Genomic DNA, 23,008 nt, shown 5'->3' with positions numbered 1-23,008 from the left:
GTATGAATGAACTGCAGCTCACCACGGGGAAAGGAGTGTTTGTATTCCAGATTACTGGACAGCAAGGCCACAGATAAGTTCTGATGCAGAAGATTCAGCTGAGGAATTCTATGAGGCAGCAACATTAATGGTCATGTTCACAGGAATGCTTGGCACACTGGTCTGCAGGGCAGCTTGTTGGCTCTGTCAAGCAGCATAAGAAGGGTCTGGCATCAAGTTGGCACAGGGCTTTGGGCAGAATTGGGAGGCCATCATTTCCAGGGTGGAAATGGCAATCAACTTCACAAAGGCACTTTTGAACCCAGCCAAGACGTAACATCTGATATCTGTTGCCTCAGCTTCTCCTGCAGTTATCCAATGTCTGAATGCTGACTAAATGTCCATGCTTGAAGCTATGCCGGCTCAGACTGCTGCGGATCACCGTAGGCATGCAGGCTTTCACAGCAATGCAGCAATGTATACTCCAGCAAATTACTAAGATTGCAAAGGCACTATCTCAGGGAAATGTTAATGGCTGTGTACTGCACTGACTTACTGTCCCAGCCCTAAGATAACAGCATTTATCCTCCTACCACTGCTGCTCTTCCGGAGCCCTTGCTGTTGCCTGTTGGCCAGGCAACCCAGACTGCAGCCATCCAGGATGAGGTGGCACAATCTAAACCTGGATCTTCAGGGCCAGAGCTGACTGAGGGCATCCTAACAGGATACCTGTAGGTTGCCCCGTGTCAATCATCAGCCTTCTGCCAGCTCTGCTGCTGCCACTGGGATGGTGTTGTATAGGAACAGCAGCACAGGCAAAGGCGGCTGTAAGTCAGGCATGAAGGGGATTTTTACAAAGACGTACAATATAGAATATTGATTTGTAATATCATCTGCTGGATGTATATATCCTGAACAAAGAAACAAAGAACAACACAGCACGGGAAACAGGCCCTTCGGCCCAACGAGCCCGCGCCGCCGTCCTACTATCTCAGTGACCTATTCATGATTTTAGTCTACGCCTAACGTGCGAGGATCAGGGAGGTCCAATTTAGGGACAATTTAGTACCCAATCAATCAGCCTAAAAGCACATCTTTGGGGGATGTGGGAGGAAACCGGAGCACCCGGAGGAAACCCACGCAACCACGGGGAGAACGTGCAAACTCCCACAGACACAGGCCCAAATCCATGTGTCCGCACAGCAACAGAGATAGTCTCTGAACTGTCATGAACATTTTGACAATAACATTTTGTGCTAAACCAAGGACACTAGCCTATTGTAACTATTAAGTTGAATTTGTGAAGGGTATAGGCCACTTTATGGAGACATGAGGCTGGATTTTACATGTCCCTGCCAGGCATGTTTGTAGTGGTGGGTGCAGCGGGGGGGGTGGTTTTAGGTGGGGTGGGGTCATCTAATACAAGGTGGGTTCCAGGCCCACCACCTTCCCACCCACCCTCAAGTTCACCCCATAACATAATAGTCAAAATCAGCAGCCCACCCACCATATGTAAATAAATAATAAAGTGCTAACTGAGCTTGTTAACAAGCCAGCTGACTCTGATAATGCCCTGCCCATGCGATAATATGATAGGTATGAGTAGGTATGGGCAGCCTGATTATTAAAAATGTTTTTAAAATGATGGAAAAGGAGAAGGGTTCTATTTTCAGGGGGTGCTCTTTGTGCATTGGAGCACAGCCTCCCCTCACCCTATGATACTGTCCCCCCTTCCTGCCATCTACCTGTTCTCCAAATCCCACCCCCCCACTTCTTGCACCCCTCCCTGAAGCTGCTCAGACTCTCCCAGCCAGATACCCTGGACTTACTTCATTCCAGGATCAGCAGGGCCTCCTTCTTGGGACTAGCTGCAGTTCTGGCAGCACACACCATTCTTGCCTGGGCTGCTGGATTAGCTGGCAGCTGCCACAGACAGGACATTCTCCCTGTTGTGGGTCAGGCTTGCGTGGAGTATGTTGGATGCCAGCACCCACCGTGGAAAGTAACTCTAGCTGCGAACAGGCATCCAAACAATCCGCAAATGGTTTTTCTGAATTTATCTTTTTCACTTGACCATGTTTTAACATTTGACACTCTGTAAAGTTTTATTTGTTTTTATGCATGTCTGGGGAAGTTGTGTGTGTGCTTTTTCCATTTGTGGGAGGTTGGACATACTTGCACATCTTAAACCTTTCTGTTAATCATTTCTGTATCTTGATGAGTGAGTTTTAAAAATAAAACTAACTCTGTGTTCATTAATTCAAGGAATCTGGCTGGCTTAATTCTTATACTGAGCTGTACATTCAATTGGCAACATTAAATATTTAAAAAGTCCAAACTCTGTCTTAAGCAGCCCAGGAGTGAGATAAAGAGAAATTAGCTCACCCCTCCTAGTCTGTCATATCGGGATTCACAAGACTAAGTTGTTGCATTCATTATTTGAGTTGTTGGATAAAGTTGTTGTGGAATTTTGTTTTTATTGATAGATTTTATATCAAGAGGACACTGTGATAGTCTGTGACAGATGGATTGAACAGTGGGGAATTGTGAACTGATCTTGTTGAATGAATGATATATTTTGGAAACTGGAACCTGTGAATCTGCTCACAGACAGCCCGGTGCATTCGCTATGGTTGCTGCCAGCAGAACAGGCACTGACTGAAAGGATCTTCTGGTCATGTTTGCACGCAGCTGCATGTTGACAGAGTGGAATACTTCGCAGTTACAGAGCTGTCAACATGTTGGGCCCACAGTCCACAGGGCAATGTGTGTGCAGTCAATTGCCTCCTGCACTATTGACAAATCGGCCAGACTGGCGAATCCATGTGCCTTCTCCTCCTGCTTCTTCTGGTCAATGAGTGAACAACAAAGTCCCCACCCTTTCTATACAGGGTCTCTGTCACCTCCCCAATGTTGTGATGGGTGCCAACCTGCAAGACTTTACTGTTGCCTGTTCCCACCCAGAAGCATCCACATGTGTAGAAATTGAGGGTGATACTGATCTTGAACCCACTGGCAATGCTGTCCTCACCCTGCTGTCAGGGTGGGTATCAGGAGGTGGCACAGTTCTGTGATCACCACTTTGTTGAATTGCAAATGTCTCAGCCACTGCTCCAGGTTGAATGGAGTTAGGAAGCATGTTGTCTTGCCAAAGTGGATAGGGTCTTCCAGTCAGAGCTTTCTTTCCTTCACACCCTGCTTCTACTCTCTGCTGCCTGAGCTGCATTTTCACATCATGCTGCACTCAAAGAGATAACTATAGGTGCCATAACTAAACCATAACTAATTCTCTTAACAGGGCAACAAATACCTCGAACCTTCCTGTAAATATGTAGTATCACATTAATTCAGCAAAACTCCTTTAAGAACGCAGCACAGTACTGCAATAAATTCTGCACCTGCAAAGGTAAATCAAAAACTCCTCACCCGGAAGGTGGATGGTTGGTCTTATAAATAATAATGGTGCATTGTTTTTCTTTGTATAGCTGAACGTATAATCAACTGGGAGTGAATAAAAAAGGGCATTGACTGAATCTGCGCAGCCCAAATGGACAGGCCTTGTAGAAGACATGATCCAACCACTCTGCCTTCCTCTTTTAGCATCCTTTCAGCGACAGGGTGGTGCTGGAGGAAACTGGGAACATTAGGCTGCCAGTATTCCCCTTTAGTGTTTTGGTAGGACTGGCTCCAGGAATGCCACCCAGACAAATTTCCTGGCTGGTAAGACTGATAAAACTCCAATGGCCAAAATGCTCAGCCTAATTCTTTCTGCATATTTGTCCTGAATTGCCCCATGATTTCTTTAAACAATGTTTTGAACGCTGCATGTTACAAAGCCATGATGCAGAAGCAATTACATGTTAATCTTAAAGCGGATAAAGGTGGCTGGGTCACAGTTAAAAGTAGATAGCCTTTAAATTAGATTAGATTTGATTAAATATGAGGATGTGTCTAATGTAAACTCACAGAACAACTGCTATTAAATAAAATGATAAACATCAATAAAAATAGATTGCAAAGTGATTCATGATTCTTGGAGCTGCTGCTACCCTACTCTCTCTTCCCTATCTTTCTGTCTTTCTTTCTGAAATTATTGGGCTAGATTTGGGTGCAATCTCCAGGATGCCAATATCAGGACCAAATGGGAGTTCCTGTAAGGAATGGGTTAACTGCAACCTTCCACTTTAGACCTAATTTGTATGTTAATTGTTTAATGGTATTCACCAGGATATATAAAGGGGTTATAGGTGGCACCTCATGTTGGGTGTGTGGAGTTGTAAAAGAGAATAAAGTAAGCTTGTGAAGAAGCTGGACTTGCATCATCTTATATTACTGGACGACGACTGAGAGCTTAACAGTCCTGAGTCTGCATTTCCCAGCAACAAGGCCAGCTCAGTGACTTTCTCAGAGCCAGCCTCCGAATTGGCTCCTCTGCACTCTGAAATAAACATGATCTAGGCCGACGGGTCTACTCGGATGGAGTAGGAAACTCTCTGTATTGGGATCAGATTGGTGGCCTTTCACATTCAATGTCTGTCAATGGGGCCTCCTGCTCTGATGGACCCTCCTAGCCTGTTTGGGGGAAGTTGGGGGAGTGGAGTGGGGTGGGGTGGGGTGGGGTGGGGATGGAAATGGCAGCCTCAGCATTAAGTGGGCAACAGTGAGTGGGGAGCTCTGCCAACAGCAAAATGGCCATGAGATCAGAAAATACCCAGTAGTTGGATGCTTAACCAGCATTTTTAGTTGCCTCCCTCCCATTTCATGGAGCGGTCATTCAATTTGGTTCCCAGCCCATCCTTTGGAAAGAGTGCATTGGAAACCCATTCTGATGTGTCTCCCCGCTTATTGTCCTGAATCCCCCGCTGTTGGGCTGGTAAAATTCAGCCCAATGGTTCAAGCTGGAGTATGGACGCATGGGCTTTCAATATTCAATACACTAGCCATTTGTTACAAGCTGTAAAGTGGGAACAGTAGTGCACTTCACAAATCAAATGTTCCTTATGAAAAATCTACGCTTTTCTAAAATGTTTTTGTTTGTTTTTACTGTGTCTGAAATACTGAATGACTAAATGAGCTATAGTAGTAATATTCACATATTGCCTATTTTTAGATGTGGTTTACAAAAATCTTGATCCAAGAATAATCCTGATCCAGTCATAACATTTCCTGGCAAACTAGTTATGCATTTATCAGGAATCAACTGCATCATGAAATTCCCGAGGGTTAGCAAATTGCTACCACTTCCCAATTTGTTCCTGACGCAGCCAATTCTGGTGTAAACCAATCCCATTTAATATATAAGTCTGGTTGTAAGCAACTTTGGCTGTTCAAATCATGTAACAAGATGCTACTGTGCTTAATTTTTCACTTCCTTTCTCCATGTGCTCCTCATACCTCTAGTCTTTCAGTTAGGGAGTGACAACAAATTGTGGACCATTTTGCAGAGTCCAATTGACGCCAGTTCAAACATAACAACATAATAACTTACATTCACTTTTAATGTGGCAAAAATCCCTAGGTACTTTTAGCAGCATAATCAAACAAAATTGACATTGAGTTAAAGTTGGAAATATTACGACGAATGAATAAAAGGTTGCTAAAAGAGATAGGTATCAAGGAGGGTCTTAATGAAAGAGAGGTGGAGAGGCCGAATGGCTGAGGGATGGTATTCCAGAATTTTGGGTCCGAAAACAGCTGATGTTATGGACAGATTTTATTGGCTTTCTCACCGCCCATGATCAATGTGTTTTTCATTTGAGCCATTTATTTTATTACCTTTGGAGTGATTATACCGATTAAATAATTTCAACAGCAAGCCCTTCGTGAATGTAAAAAAAGGAAGGATATGTTCTCCCTTCCAAAATGAACAGCTTCACATGTTTCCATAGTATACTCCGTTTACCAACTCTTTGTCCACTTACTTAACCTATCAATATCTCTTTGTACACTGTTGGTATCCCTCTTGCACCTTGTTTTTCCATCTATTTTTGTGTCACCTGCAAATTTGGCTACAGTATATTCACTTCCTTCCTCCAAGTTATTAATATATTGTAATGAGTTGCAGAGCCAACCCTGATCCCTTAGGAACCGCTAGTTCCAGTTCACCAATCTGAAAAGAACCCCTTATCCCCTCTCGATGTTCCCTGCACATCGGCCAATTCTCTTTCCATGCCAATATACTACCTCCAACACCATGAGCTCTTACCTTATGACTTAACCTTTTATGAGGTGCCTTGTCGACCACCTTCTGGAAGTCCAAGTACAACACACTACACATTCCCCTCTAACCACAATGGTTGGGACTTCCTCAAATCACTCACTCGACTCATACACATTATCATGGACACAAAGATTACTTACAGGTGAAGATAAAACAATACAATTACAATCAATCTCTTTCATGGCAAGCCTGTAGTTTCTTCAATTATTTGATATTTTGGTGGAAGTGAAAACCTTGTGAAACAGAGAATATTTGGTAAGCTGCATAGCCTCTTACAGTCAGATTCCAGAAGTCTGGCCCTAAGATGAACTTGAAGAAGGAACAAACGAACAAGATCTTTCCCCCACTTTTAAACAATGGCTGTTTATTGCCTTGGTTGAATGGATACCTTCTTGCTGGGGGTGGGGTGGGGAGAGGTGCTGGCAGCTTCTTGATGTTTTAAAAGCAGGCAACAAATGTGGCTATCTTACCATGTGACCTTTTTCAGGTCAATTATACATCCTGGCTGGTGGCTTTTACAGCCTGAGAATTTGAAACAGCCAAATCTTTGCATCAGAATAATCCATTCAATTCAAAATTACCTTTTTGAATTAGTTTCAGGAAGGCGAGTCAACATCAGTCTGGAAAGTTCTTCTCTTTCCTCTTGAGGCAGGGGAGCTTTTCAATCCATAAGAGGAGCTGGGTAATCCTTGGTTTGGCAATTTTCCTTTGTAGCCTTTGGTGATTTACAAAAATTTAAAGTATTGCCTGCAAGTTTATAATATGCTGGAATGTGACATTGTACATTGCTGCCAATGCTGGTCTGAAAAATATGGAAGGCAGGGTGTGGGGTGAGTGGCAGTGAGGCGGTAAACAGGAGGCCTGAGTTCGAGAGATGCAGAATTCTTTGAGTGTTGAAGGAGATCATAGTGATCGGGAATGGTGGGTTATGTAGAGATTTGAACTGGAGATTGAGGGAGCAATCTTACTGGCTCGTCATGCCAATCGATGGGTGGGGTGAGCCGGTAAAATCTTGAGAGATGTAAAATTAGATTTGCGCTCTCTGAAATGGCCTGGCAAGCCAATTGTGGAGAAGCAGCAGTATAATGGTATTGTCACTGGATTAGTAATCCAGAAACTCAGGATAAAGCCAGGTTCAAATCCCATCATGGCAGATGGTGAAATTTGAACTCAATAAAAATCTGGAACTAGGAGTGTAGTGGTAACCATGAAACCATTATCGATTGTTATAAAAACCCATCTGGTTCACTAATTTAAGGAAGGAAATCTAGCATTTTTACCCAGTCCTGTCAACATGTGACTCTTGACCCACAAAAATGTGATTAACTCTTAAACGCCCTCAGAAGCAGGTCAGCAGGCCATTCAGTTCAAGGGCAATTAAGGATGGGCAATAAATGTTGACCTGGGCATCAATGCCCCCATCCGATAAATGAATTTAAAAAAAAAGGATTTGGCAATAAAAGTTGGTCTTGCCAGTGACACCCACATTCTATTAATCGGAAGAACAAACCTTAGTCACTTTTTTTTATTCTCCCTAACCTGGGAATGACATGGTGGCACAGTGGTTAGCACTGCTGTCTCAAAGCGCCAGGGGCCTAGGTTCGATTCCCAGCTTGGGTTACTGTCTGTGTGGAGTTTGCATGTTCTCCCTGTGTCTAGACGCAATACCTGGAATGATATGAAGAACAATGTGCTGTGTAAAGGTACAGGTATGCAATGCCACTTGGAGAAAGCAATATTAAATGAGACACAGTCAATGGAGAAAGCAAAGGTTGCAAACCAAATCATAGCAGCCTATTATAACTTGGATCATCTGTGTTTCTTCTAGCAATTACTTTTCACTGGAATTAATTATCACTTTGAATGGCAAAATATATATTTCTTGGATTAAATTTTTCTGGTGATGACTCTTTCTTCTTCCAGGCTTTTTTCATTTGTTTGGCACATTGTGAATGTTTTCCTTAATGATTTCCAAATGTTCCAAATAGTAAAAATGCAGGAACATCTTAGAACAATCATGCCTGTTAACCCCCTTTTTTGGGAGAGTACCTAACCTGTCAGCTGCGCTCATGTGCTTTGAAGGTTTATTAGATGTAAGGATCAAAGACTTCCTGTGCACCTACCTCTAACACCATGCAGAGGTCCAAATAACTTCACTGTGAAAAGCTTATCCTTCAGTGAAAAATGATAAAGCATGTCATTAGTGTGGAAGCAAAGGGTAGAATTTGCCCAGCCACATTGAGATGGGTTCAAATGTCAGTGTCCCAGAAAATGAGGTGGGGCTGGGATCTTGATGTCTCCCTGCCTTCTTCCTATTTTTCCCTGGCATGAGTTTGGAATCCTGCAGGGAGCACTCATGGGTCTGGCAAGAAAGAAATTGAGGTGATTGAAAAAGCAATTAAAAGTCTTTTGACCATTATTTCTTATTTTCCAAAAGTGCACAGCTTCCACTTTATGACTGCATCTCATCAGGGTCATTGAGGCAAATGTGCAGCAGGAAGTGCTTCCCCTGTGTGTTACAAATGCAAAGTTTTATAGGAGGGTTATGTTTTAAACTGTCCCTTTTAATTTAAGGTAAAATGGACTAATAAAGAGGATCACGTAATCTGTTATAAGTTCTGCTTGACAAGAAGCCTGTGTGGCTTGGTTACCACAGAGATGTGGGGTGTGCTCCAAATCAAGTGCTATTGAAATGCACGTGCCAGGTTTAACACCTGAAAACGAGACAGAAGCAGATATTCTTGTTTTTATGGATTCTTTGCCTCAGAGAGTTGAATAGGAACAACGAGAGAGGGAGAATTTGGGAGAGTTAGAGAGACAACAGCAGCTGCTAGTAGCAGGAAAACAGCTGTTCTGTGTTGGGTAGAATGGCAGCTGGCCCTCCAATAAATAAACCTTACAAAGCGCACTGATTCTGGGCAGTAAGAAAACAGATATTCTGTGTTGGGCAGAATGGCAGCTGGTCCTCTAGTTGAGAAGAAGAAACCAGCAGGAATTTAACAATTCTGAACGATTCATTCTGACATGACTGGGGGAAGGAATCATTGGGATGAGCTGTGCTGCTGGAGATTCCTCAGGTGATTAAGGAAAGTTGTTTTCGATAGGCACTGGTGAAATAGCTCCCATGAGGCCGGTGTCCCTTCACCAAATCCAGATTTATTTACGGTCGTTAGTAATAGTCAGGTACTTTTCAGTATAGAGTAGATACCATGAGTGCTGGTAACTCGGACACTCCACATTATATACTTCTGCATTAACTGTCTCAATCAAGGAGCTCATATTCAAACAGGTCCAGCTCGTGGATCTCGTTAAAGTTGTTACAACTGGATGTTATTATCTGGTGTGATGGGAGAAGTGAACCTATTCAAAGCTGGGAGTGACTTTGATGTGTTTCCTGAAAAGTCTGCAACTTTGTGGGGAAAGTGTGGCATGGAATCATTGGTCAAGTTAAAAAGTTAATAAGGAATGTCTTTTCTGTAGTTTAGAGTACTAGTTGCTTACCAATAATGCTTAATTGTTATTACTTTCAGATTGTTTGCTACAGTAAATGTCTTAAAACTTGAAATTTCATTGTGCAGTCCCTTTAGGTCAGTCACTGGGAATTCAAATATCTTTTTAAAAGTCATTGTTCTCTGCTGGGATCATAACTAGTAAAATTGATGAACTGTGAAGGTTTTGATCAATTACACTCTAAAGCTTCAGCTATAACCTTTGAGGTTTTGCTGTTTAAAGCAATTATTTTCTCAGAAAGTGCCACCATAGCTCACACTTCACTCCTTAGGACTTCACTCATCTTCAGCTGTACTAGCCCATGGCCAGCCTTCACCATGACATGAAAGAAGCTAATGCAGCTCCACCTTCCATTATGTTAAAAGCAGAGGCCCCACCACTGCTGACTGCTTTAGAAGATGCAACATGAGTAGCTACTGTTGCCTCAGCTGCATGCCCACCCACAGAGCAGAAAGGATGGACACTGAGATCTAACTAGAAAGACGTGGAACTCATAATACTGGTCCTAAAGGCAGAGGAGTTGTATGGGCACCAGTGCCTTGGGAGGTGAAGTATCTCACATCAGGTGACGGCTCATACCTGCAGTCTCATGGAAGTAGACCTCCTTCCCAATGGAAACAGCGGATATGCATGTGTCAAAAGTGGCTAAGAAGTGGCCCTTCACTAAAAGGGCACTGCTCTGGATCCCTTCCTCTGACCAAGCTGTGTACTTGATCTCCTGCAAGGAGATAAAGCAGAGGGATGTGAGTATTCCTAATGGCTTTTATGGAGAAAAGGGGAACTGATTTTATCAGCCCTCTGGAGATAGGCTGGGTGACTTGAGGGTGATAAAATGGTGATGGAAAGCAGCAAGAGGGGAGTCCAACATTTCCCCACTGCCATGGCATGTAAGAATGTTGGGAATCTCAGCGGTGCAGTGGTGCCAGATGGCCACTTAAAACAGTTAAGTGCCCAGCAAAGGGCCACCTTCTACCTCTGCTGGCAACTCACTGGTATAGGAGACCCTACCACTGCCATGTAGAGAAACCATCAGGTAAATCCTGTGGGTTTTTGGACATCCCTGCTTTATGGCCTTTCCACTCCATGGAGTGGCTGCTGCATGACTGTGGCACCAGCGCTGAAGAATGCAACCACCTGGCAGGGCACTCAGGGCCCACATGGTGCAGAGCAAACTTACCTGTTTTGAAAGGCATGTCACCATGAAGGAACCTTCTCTTTCTGCAGCCTCAACAGTGGTGACATCTAACGATGGGGCTGCTGAGGCTGCCAAGCTGACAGCCCTCTGTCCGGGCCAGTGGCTAATTAATTGGAATTCACTCTCCAAGGGTAAGAAAATACACACCTGTTCCCTGGTGGCACAGCGACACAGTGGTTAGCATTGCTACCTCACAGTGCCAGGGACACAAGTTTAATTCCTGGCTTCGGTCACTGTCTGTTCGGAGTCTGCACGCTCTCCCTGTGTCTGTGTGGGTTTCCTCCAGGTGCTCCGGTTCCCTCAAACAATCTGTAAGACTTGCTGGTTAAATGCTTTGGCCATGCTAAATTCTCCTTCAGTGTACCTGAACAGGCGCCGGAGTTTGGCGACTAGGGGATTTTCACAGTAACTTCATTGCAATGTTAATGTAAGCCTACTTGTGAGACTAATAAATGAATAGGCCTTACAAAGAGCGCTGATTCTGGGCAGTAAGAAAACAGATATTCTGTGTTTGACGACCTTCTAAAACTTTAAAGGACATTTACATTGTGGCTGCTAGTCTGAACTGTTACAGTTTGCTGAAAATGGTTCAGTGGGCATTTTGGAAAACTTTAACTTTGCTGTTCTGGTTAGCTGACCAATGCACCCATTATTCAGTCAGATTTGTATTCACCTCTGAGGTAGAAGGTTGTAAAGTTAAACCTCTTTTCACATAATTTATGGATCAGTTATTAGCATTGCTTAGGTGTGTTTTCACTGGGTCCACTTGGAGCCTGTAACTGATTCAGGATTTTCTCTTCATGCCAAATAATGATTTTTAGACTACCATCTGGAGAGCTGGACTGAACTTGTGATAACAAAGACTTTTTTAAAACACAGGTTAAAAGTGTGATTTGAGTTGGGAACAAAGATAGCTACCTTATTTGCATCACTGGTCTTTCCACATTGTAACCCACTGAGGCAGAGCCACCACAGAAGACCTAACAATGACAATGGCTTCAGGAGAATATGACTGAGCCACATATCCTATCCCCAAATTAGCAAGGCATCAAGGATATTCAACAGAGGATTCCCAGACATGAGCGCATCAAACTACGATGCAAGTACATTAACCCTATCAGTTAAACAATAGGATACTGGCTGAGAGAGAGAATACACAGACAAGAACTGATTAAGTTACAAAAGGAAGCACCCTAGTCATGATTATGTTTGTATCACTGGGTAATGACCATGTGACAGGCACACCCTTTACATGTTTGAACTTTTCTTTCCCCCTGCAGTAAGAGGACAAGCAGCTAAGACACTGATGAGAGTGGTGTTCCTCTTTCACCCCTCTCTCTTCAACCCACCTTGCAAACCTCGAATCCTGTTTACCAACCATGACCATTCAGGAACGTCCCTGCTGCAGACAGAGATGTCTTAAAGAATTCGACCCAATACTACCACGTCCTGAGAATGGCCAAATCAGACATCTAAATGGGAAGTAAAATCACAAGACCACTAAATTCAGTCTGAAGCTGAGTCGCCAGACTATAGACTCCTTTTATTTCTCTGGTCTCCAAGTTAACAAATCTATCCTTCCCCACTCTGTAATCTATTGGTGTGATGAAGTGTGTGTGTGTGTGTGTGTGTGTGTGTGTGTGTGTGTGTGTGTGTGTGTGTGTGTGTGTGTGTGTGTGTGTGTGTGTGTGTGTGTGTACGCACGCGCACATGCGATAATAAATCAGAGTATATTTTGTTATTTTACTTGATCACTTTAATTTCAATAAAGCTAATCTTTGTTAAGCTCAGGACAACCTGCCCAATTGATCATTTTATGATCACAAACTATTATTTGCTCATTGACTTGGCAAATATAACTTTTCAAATTGAACCTGTTGTGTTCAAACGAGGTGATGGAAGAGTGAGGATCCATTTGCTCTCTCCTCATCTGATCATAACACACAGAGTAGTTAGAATGGATTGTAATAAAAACAATTGGATCTTTTGATTTTCTTGTTCTGGAGTGAAAGTTCAATTTTCTGTATGACATTTGTGCCTGGTTTCAAAGCTTGTAATCGCAGCATGATAAGCTATTTACCCCCGGTCGATGGGCAGGGTTTCCACCCCCCCTCCCCCCTCAAAGCTGTGTGTTTTCCAGCAGTGGAGACAGCTCACCATTGGCTGCCAGTTGGATCTTCCAGTCCCACTGATCTCTCTGGCATTTTGCGTGTCTCACCTGCACAGGCCACTGGGGAACATGCTGCTGGGAACAGACTTTGGTGGGACTGATAGATCCTGCCGGAGGGAAGGGCAGGAAAATCCTGTTCTTGACATAGGGAAGGCTCAATAACATAATTTCACTATAATTTATTGCCATGCCCATCCTTTGTACCTTATCAGTATCACTTCTGAAAAGTGGTAGAGCAGTTGTACAAAACAATTAGGTAAGAATTATTTTAGCTTGCAATGATATTTATTGGCCCTGAAAATCTGCAGCCCTTCTGCAGATCCCTTTCGCGACACTGGCGAGATTCCATTAAACGGTTGCAAGCTTAAGCTGACAGCAGGATTCTCCAGATTACAGTTGTGCACTGATGTTCGCTCAGTGGCTCTGTATTGCTAGAGCTTCCACCTGTCAAAACATGGATCGTCAAAATAAGGACTGGGGTCAGGGGTCAAGTGCTATGAGGAGTTCTTGCCCTACGCACTTAGTCAATCAGTGATTCAGGCCTATTGGATCTCGCATACGATTAACGCTGAAATGGGGCTGTACTGGAGGCCCAGCTAGCTGCATGGGGGATTGAGTGGTGGTGGTGGGGGCGGTGGGGGTGGGGGGGGGGGGGGCACTTCTGCCAGGGTGAGGAGATTTTTGGGAGAGAGAGGGAGAGAGAGAGAGAGAGAGAGAGACCCAGCCCTTTGCTTTTCAAGACTGCCCAGATTTCCCTCCATTTTCTGCAATGGCATTGCAGAGCACACCCCGCCAGAAATCACCAGAGGGCCACAGGTACAGGCCTCTCCCCCTGTCTCCATAATCATTGGTGGTGTGAGCGGCAGAGTTCTACAGTGTGTATGTTTTTGCAGTTATGCTGAAATGTGATCTCTGATAGGTGTTAGGGGCCATTGCCTTTAGATTTCATCATTTTGTATCATTTTGCAACATATAAGAACATAAGAAATAGGAGCAGGAGTAGGCCATCTAGCCCTTCGAGCCTGCCCCGCCATTCAATAAGATCATGGCTGATCTGTTGTGGCTCAGTTCCACTTTCCCGCTCTCTCCCCATAACCCTTAATCCCCTCTCTTATCAAGAACCCATCAACCCGCTTCTTAAAAATATTTAGCGAGGCAGCCTCCACCACTTCAACGGGCAGAGAATTCCAGAGATTCACCACCCTTTGAGTGAAGAAGTTCCTCCTCAACTCCGTTCTAAACCGCCTCCCCTTTATCTTGAGGCTGTGCCCCCTAGTCCTACTGTCTTTTTTGAGCGGGAAGAGTCTCTCCACCTCTATCCTATCCATCCCATTCATCATCTTATACGTCTCAATGAGATCTCCCCTCATTCTTCTAAACTCTAACGAGTACAAGCCTAGTTTATTCAGCCTCTCCTCATAGCTCAATCCCCTCAACTCCGGTATCAGCCTAGTAAACCTCCTCTGCACTCCCTCCAGGGCCAAAATATCCTTGCGCAGGTGCGGCGCCCAAAACTGCACACAGTACTCCAGCTGCGGCCTCACCAATGCCCTATACAGCTGCAGCAAGACCTCCCTACTTTTATATTCAATCCCCCTCGCTATAAAGATATGATCATTGTTTACAACATTCACATCATTGTCGTGGAGATCAAATGTTGACTTTCGAAGGATAACACATTGATGCACTAGGTACTCCCTTACAATGGGTGAGGGGTTTGAGTTCTCTGAACACAGTTTTCAAAGGTGAAATATCACAGGGAGGTATTAATCAGAGAATATGCCTTTCTGCTGGGTGGTGGAAGCAAAACAGAAGTGTATCAGTCAGGCTTGCTCCTTCATACATCCTAGCATTCATTTATTGAGACCACATTTCGAACTTTGTGAACAATTTTGGGCCCCATATCTAAGAAAGGATGTGCTGGCCTTGGAGAAGATTCATAGGAAGTTCACAAGAATGATCCCAGGAATGAAAGGCTTGACATATGAGGAATGTCTGAGGACTCTGGGTCTGTACTCGATGGAATATGGAAAGATGAAGTGGCGGGGGGGAGAATCTTATTGAAATTTACAGAATAATCAAAGGCCTGGATAGAGTGGACATGGAGAAGATGTTTCCCTGAGTAGGAGAAACTAGGACCTGAGGGCGCAGCCTCAGAGTAAAGGGGTGACTCTTCAGAACTGAGAAGGGGAGGAATTTCTTCAGCCAAAGGGTGTGAATCTATAGAATTCATTGCTGCAGGAAGCTGTGGAGGCCAGGTCATTGAATATATTAAGGAGAAAGATATGTTCTTGATTGATAAAGGGATCAAAGGTTATGAGGAAAATGTGGGAGAATGGGTTTGAGAAACTTATCAGCCATGATTGAATGGTAGAGCAGATTCCACAGGCAGAAAGGTCTAATTTTGCTCTTACATCTTATGGTTCTATGGTTTTATTAATAGCAGCCTGGCAGATTGACTCCCCTTTCAGTCAGGAAAGTATGCAGGGAGAAATAAAAAGAAGGGGAATAATAGAAAGTAATCAATTGCTGGGAATTATTACAAATAATGTAATTGAGAAAAAAACCAAAATACTGCGGATGTTGGAATCTGAAACAAAAACAGAAAATGCTGGAAAATCTCAACAGGTATGACATCATTTGTGGAGAGTGAACAGGCCAACATTTCAAATCTGGATGGTTCTTCGTCAGAACTAATGAAGAGTTTACCAAGTTAGCTGAATTTCTCAGTAATACTGGATAAGTATGAAGTGGGAATAGCTTGTAACTGTTAGCTCAATCTCAGCCAGTTACAAGATTGGAATGACTTCATAATATCCATGGTGCAGTTCTTAAGGAGAGCAATTTATTCCCTCTTGGAATTCTGTCGTCTTCCAAAGCAGCTGCCAAAGTATGTGACAATGGTTTGTATGGTGGCACAGTGGTTAGCACTGCAGTCTCACAGCGCCCGGGACAAGGATTCAATTCCCGGCTTGGGTCACTGTCTGTGTGGAGTCTGCACGTTCTCCCCATGTCTGCATGGGTTTCCTCCGGGTGCTCCGGTTTCCTCCCACAAACTGAAAGACGTGCTAGTTAGGTGCATTGACCCAAACTGGCGCCAGAATGTGGCGACTAGGGGAATTTCACAGTAACTTCTTGCAGTGTTAATGTAAGCCTTACTTGTGACTAATAAACTTTAAGTTCATATTATTGATAGGGACAGAGGATTTGGAAGCCTTCCAGCTTGCTTCTGCCCTTCAATAAGATTTTGGCTGATCTGATTGTGTTCTCAACTCCACTTTCCTGTTTGCCCCAATAACCTTTGACCCTATTGTCTATCAAAAATCTGTCTAATCCTGCTTTGAATAAATTCAATGATCCAGCCTCCCCTGTTCTCTAAGGAACGGAATTCCACAGACTAATGGCTCTCTGAGAAAAATAAATTCTCCCCACCTTTATCTTAAAAGGATGCCTCTTATTCTAAAACTCTGTCCCCTAATTTTAATCATTCCCACAAGTGGAAACATCCTCCCAGTATTCACCCTATAAAGTTACTGTTGTGTTGTTATAATGGTATAAAGACACTAATTATGTCTATGTGATTAGATAAACAGAATGTGGGTTCAGTTATTCAGACTGGGCACATGAGAATATTAATAAAAAGGTTAACAACAGAGCGGTCTGTGTGTGCTCTGCTCAAAAGCAAAAGTGAAATAAAGACTGATGGCATGACACAGTTCCCTTCCAGTGATGTCACGCTGTTATCCCCTTGAAGGCATATTACAACATCCATCTTTCTTTTTCAAAAATGTTTCCTTTTTCCAAAGAAATATAGCTATTTGCAATATATATTCAGATTTACTTACCATTATATAAGAGTATAGAACTGAGGAATCTATGACTCTCTAATCTGTAGAGGTAATCTGCTAGGACATGCAAATCTTATAATTATCAGTTTGTTTGGGGATTTCTTTAATTGCTCAAGTGATCAGTAGGATTTCACCAATGCCCAGTAAAACTTCCCAACTTTGATATTCCATTTCTTTTTCCAGGAATGCCAATATTCCAGTGCCTTCCTAATCAGTTGATGTATCTGCACAGGAACATTTTATGATTCATGTAACCTAACCCTAACCCCCATCCCCAGTCCTTCTGTACCACTGAGTTTTGCAGCCTCCATTTAAATAATATGCTGCATTTCTATTCTTCCTGCCAAAGTCGACAAGTCATATTTTCCCACTATATGCCCCATCTGCCAAACTTTTTCCCCCGTACTTAACCTATCTAAATCCCTTTGCAGACTTTTTGGGCCCTATTTTACCATTTTGATTCGAAGTGCTGGGCAGACTAGAAACTAGGTGCGACTTTTAGACCCATACTCAAGTGCCCCCATACGCACGCTACCTGAAAAGTATCAGCAATTCCAAATTGCACTGTAGAAGCCTGTGGGTGAGGCTCAACATACCTGAAACCCTGTAGTTCCAATCAGCACCTCCAACTGCACATGCAGAAAAACGATAAGACCATGGCTCCCTTGCCACATTGCTCCCGGGTCAGATAATACTTCCGTGGCTCCCACAGCCATTACCCCAGCCCCACAACATTACTAACCCCGTTATCCCCCACCCCCTCCCACCACACAGACTGTCCATTGGTCCTTCCCCTCTTGCCCCCACTGTTCTCAGGCTGAGTGGTAGCAGACCCCCCCTCCACTTACCCCTGACTGATCTTAGGCAGAGTGGCACTGTGTCCCCCTTCCCCCTCACTGATTACAGGCAGAGTGGCAGCAAACCCCTTCTTCCCCCTCACTGATCTCAGGCAGAGTGGCAGTGGACCCCTTTTTCCTCCTTACTGATCTCAGAGTGGCAGCGGACCCCCCCCCCCCCCACCCCGCTTACTCCTAGTTAACTTGGTTTCATCAGCAAAGTTAGCATTCATTCAGCATGCATTCAGCTCCCTGATCCAAGTCATTGATATTGTCTGTAAATACTTATGAGGCCAGCACTGATCCTATGGCACACCAATAGTTACAGCTTGTCAACCTGAAAACGACACATTTATCCCCACGCTCTGTTTCCTGTTAGTTAACCAATCCTTTGTCCATGCTGAAATGTTACCCCCTAAACCATGAGCTCTTATTTTGTACAACAACCTTTGATGTGGCACCTTATGAAATGCCGTTGCAAATCCAAGTACATCAATCTAAAGGTTTCTCTTTATCCATGCTTCTTATGACTTCCACAAAGAACTATAATAAATAAGTTAAGAAGGATTTTCCTTCCATAAGATCATGTTGACTCTGTCTGAGCCCATTATGATTTTCTAAGTCTCCAGCTCTAACCTCCTTAATAACAGATTCTAGCAATTCCCCAGTGACAGATGTTAGGCTGACTGGCCTATTGTTTCCTGCTTTCTGCCTCTCTCCTTTCTTGAATCAAGGTTTTCCGTTTGCTATTTTCCATTCCATGGGATTGACAGTATTTTGGGAGGTTATAACCAAATAAGGTGGTCCCCGGAGCGATTGTTGAAAATGCCAATAAGATGGGTCAGTGAGCGTGAAGATTTCTGCAAGAGACTGCTCCTCCAATCACATTCTGTTTCTATCGTGCCCTGCTACTGATACGCTCACTATTCAGCCTAATCAGCAGCAAACATGGGAGACAAAGAGCTTGTGACTGGAGTAGTGAACATTGGAAACTATGATATATGAAGATAGAGAGAGAGATCTGGAGTGTGCAGGACTTCCACTCACCAGGCATTTCCGTGGCTCCGGCCACTCTCCCCCAGCTCCCAGGGCTCTAGCTTGGCTGCAGGTATTCTGGCCTGGCTCCTGGCACTCTGACCCTGCTCCCAATGCTCTGCCCTGTCTCCTATGCTTAAGTTGGGCTCCCGATGCTCTGGCCCCGCTTCTGTTACTTTGGCCTAGCTCTGGGTGCTCTGAGTTTGGTGAATGAGAGAATTTGAGTGGGTGAGTGAGTTTGGCTGAGTGAGTTTGACTGAGTGAGTGAAGGAGTAAATATGAGGGTGGTTGAATGAATGAGTGTATGGGTGGCTGAGTGAGAGTATGTGTAAGAAAGAGATGAGTGAGTGTGTGTGAGAGAGGGGTGTAAGAGAGAGGGGAAAGGTGTGTCAGGCACAGTCTGAGTTCTCACTCCTCTCCACATCCAGCAGACATGCTCACAGTGGGTAAGGGTGAGTGAATGAATACCATAAGACAGGGGGAGGGGAAATTTTCCTGTCTTGCCCGCCACGGAAATTGTAGTGGGTGGGGGATTGTACCATGCAAAAATCTGTTCACCTTGGGTGGGATTTTCCAGTTTTGGGGTGAGCTCAGCTGGAAAACCCTACCCTGGGAGTGAGTTGGACACACACACTCTCACCCGTTCACACTCCAATAGTCATCTTTATCTATTACTCATTTGTTTAGTGGTCAATTTAAAATGACATCTTTTTCTTTCACCCAGCAAGTTGTTTCTTTTGATACATCAGTTTTTGTTTTGAAATTCATGTTTGATGTGTCAAACCTTTTTTTCTGAAGCTTACTCATTGGCCCCTCCAGTGTAAGAAAGTTGGAATGTGTCCCCATGTGTCAAGGTTGGTCAAGCCCACTAAAACCTTATATCAGCAGTCACTTCTTTGAAGACCCCAAGATTCAGGCCATCAGGCCTTGGGCCATGTCTACCTATAGGTCCCAGTATCTTTTCCCTGATGAAGGTGATTCTTTGAGGTTCCTCCCTCCCTTTCTCCTGTATAATCGGATCTGTTATTAAAAAAATCTTTTTTTCTTTCACCCTCCTTTTATATTCTTTTTATCATGAAAATGGTAACTCCTTGATGGAATATGATTCCAAAAGATCAAACACACGCTGGTACCTTGCCAAAATAGTCATCGTCCATATGTGAGCCCAATCTGGTGGTGGTGAGCTAAGATTGGGGGAGGGACTCACAGACATGTCCTAAACTTGTCCTCACCCAACATTTAAACACACCCACTTTCTAGCATCAGCCATCTGATAGCAATTTGGCTTTTCCCTTCCTTAGTCTAGGTATGCTGAACCCAACTGCAGCATTACTCCTGTTACCTATTCTGTCAACTTTGCTGAGATCAACGAACTCAGCAGAGACTGGGAATCAAAATTGTGACCTTTTTGTCTGAGTGGCTAAGTGTCACCCTAACAAATCTCATTAACTAAGTACACAGGGAGCTTGCATCATTTTATCCATGAATTAAAAGATGCATGGAAATATTATACAATCACAAGGTTCTTACTGTGTTAACCTTTTGATTTTTGCCAGAATCATTTGACTGCAGTGTGTCCTTTTTTCCCAGATTGTTTCTATTGATTAAATAAAACACCGATGAAAGTTGCTATATCAGCAAGTTATTAGGACACCTGGTATTAAACAGGAATTCAACATAATTTTTACCCTACCCAGAATGACCTCGAGTCTGTTAAGCCAGTTCAATTGCTTTGAACTATTTAAACCTTTAGGATTGAACAATGCTTTAAACAATGAATTTTCCAAGCAGCTTGTTGGTTACAAAACTGCAATATCCTCTTGGCCTCACATCCACCTTGAATTAGTTTATCAATAGTGGGTATTGTGGTTGGTGATACTTGAGGAACTCAGCATGCATAGTCTTCCTCCATGAACCGTAATCCAAAGAACTCAATGCTTGTTTTCATTCTTTCGATAAAATGAAGATAGTGCAAGGGTTAAGTATCTCGGGGGCAACATGCACATAAACCATTCACCAACTTATGCACTTGCCATGAATACCAGAACTGTTGCAAAATAATCTAATTGATCAAGACAGCATCTTGAACAGGAGACAACTTAAAGTTTATATTACCACCAAGGGATGTGACAATAATAATAGTAGCAGGTTGTTCCCATTCTTCTCCTTAACCAAGACTTCCTGTTGCTCAATGATATTGCACATAATTTTATTACATATGTGTACTTGAATTTCTAATAGATATCAGCTTGCTAAAAATATATTGCTTGCCAGGGTTAGAAAATGAATTCTACAATTTGTCAATACACTGGTGGCAGCCTAATAAACTGCACACCTGCCATAGGATTAATTACTCACCTAAAACATTATCATTTACCAGTTCTCCTGAGCCCAGAACCAAAAAGCAGTTGGTTTGATTGATAATAGCCTGGGGCATAAAAGTACCACGATAAAACTAATCTTTAATTATGTGAAATGGGTTTGTTCTAACATTTCTGATTCAGAGCTGGAATTGAGGCTGAAAGTCATTTTTCTCCTTTTCATATAAAAAATATATTGTTTTAAACACATGCCTGTAACTGTTTCAACTCCAGCAATTGCGGAGGTTATAGATCGTTGAAAGTGTTTGACGTACAAGGTTACTGCGTGGACAACGGCAGGGTAGTACACAATTTGTTCATCTTCTCAATTCCCTGCCACTTCTTTCACAAACCTTCACCTTTGTCAATTCATGCTTTCAAGATATGAAATCAGAAAATTGAATTTTATTATTCCTCTGTTATTGACTCTTGTATTCACAGTTAATATGTCTAATCCTCATTATTCATGAGCCATGTAGCCAGTGCTGGAGAATTTCTACAACACTGGTAATGTATTTTCTCATATATATATTATGTTTCCAGTCTCTCCTCTCCCATCCCCCACTCTGCTGGCCTCTGCTTTCACTAGTTCATTAAAGGCTGTCTATTTCTGAGCCGCAGGGTAATTAAGGCCAAAGCAAGGTTCTGTTTGATTGCCTGAAAGCTGATTCCATAAGTCTCAGGTTCCTCTGGGACCAAGAGAGCATGCTGAGAATATGTGAACCAATGTGTTGCTGAGAACAGAGGAAATTGGTCACTGATAATGGAAAACCCTGGTCTTGCCTGGAAAACGGAAATTAGCAAAGAGACCTTATAGCTCATGCTGTATAATCACCCGTCTGCTGTATAGTAGGTCTTGGCTGTTACAAGGAAGGATAGCCAGTGAATAACATTCCCTCTTCGATAAGAATAAGGAGATGACTGAACTCTTCCCTCTGATATAAAATTGAGCATAGTAATTTCAATATCTTAAGTTAATACCTGTAAGTAAAGCTCTCATTCACAGAATCACAGAATTGTTATGGCACAGAAGGTGGCTATTTGGCCCATCATGTCTGTACCATCACTCCAAACAAATGTAATAACCTTAGCACCATTCCCCTGCACATTGATCCTATTCAAATAATCATCAAATGCCCTCTTGAATACCTCAATTCAAAGCTCCACCACACTTCCAGGCAGTGGAGTCCAGACCCAAATCACTCGCTCTGTGAAAAGGTTTTCTCTCACATCACATTTACTTCTTTTACAAATCACTTTAAATCTGTGTACTCATGTTCTTGATCCTTTTACAAGTGAGAACATTTTCTCCCTATCTTCTCTGTCCAGCACCCTCATGATTTTGAATATTTCTATCAAATCTCTTCTTAGCCTTCTTCTCTCTAAGATGAAAAGTCCCAGCTCCACCAATCTATTCTCATAGCTGAAGTTTCTCATCCCTGGAACCATTCTTGTAAACTTCTTCAGCACGCTTTCCAGTGTGTTCACATCCTCCCCAAAGCGTGGCACCCAGAACTGTACACAATACTCTAGCTGAGGGATAACTAGTGTCTTGTATAAGTTCAGCAAACCCTTCTTGTTCTTGTACACTGTGCTTCTGTTAGTAAAGGCCAGAATACTATATGCTTTGTTAACAGCTCTCTCCACCTGTTCTGATGCCTTCAATGATCTATGCACATGTATGCACAGGTTCCACTGATACTGCACCCCTTCAAGAATTTTTTCCTACAATGGTGGCACAGTGGTTAGCACAGCTGCCTTACAGTGCCCAGGGACCCAGGTTCGATTCCTGGCTTGGGTCATTGTCTGTGTGGAGTTTGCACATTCTCCCCATGGTCTGTGTAGGTTTCCTCTG

The sequence above is a fragment of the Carcharhinus amblyrhynchos genome, chromosome 5 (assembly GCF_965287045.1).
Source record: "Carcharhinus amblyrhynchos chromosome 5, sCarAmb.v2.hapA, whole genome shotgun sequence".
NCBI classification, from domain to species: Eukaryota; Metazoa; Chordata; class Chondrichthyes; order Carcharhiniformes; family Carcharhinidae; genus Carcharhinus; species Carcharhinus amblyrhynchos.
The sequence above is the reverse complement of the archived record's forward strand: the minus strand, read 5'-3'. Positions refer to the sequence as shown.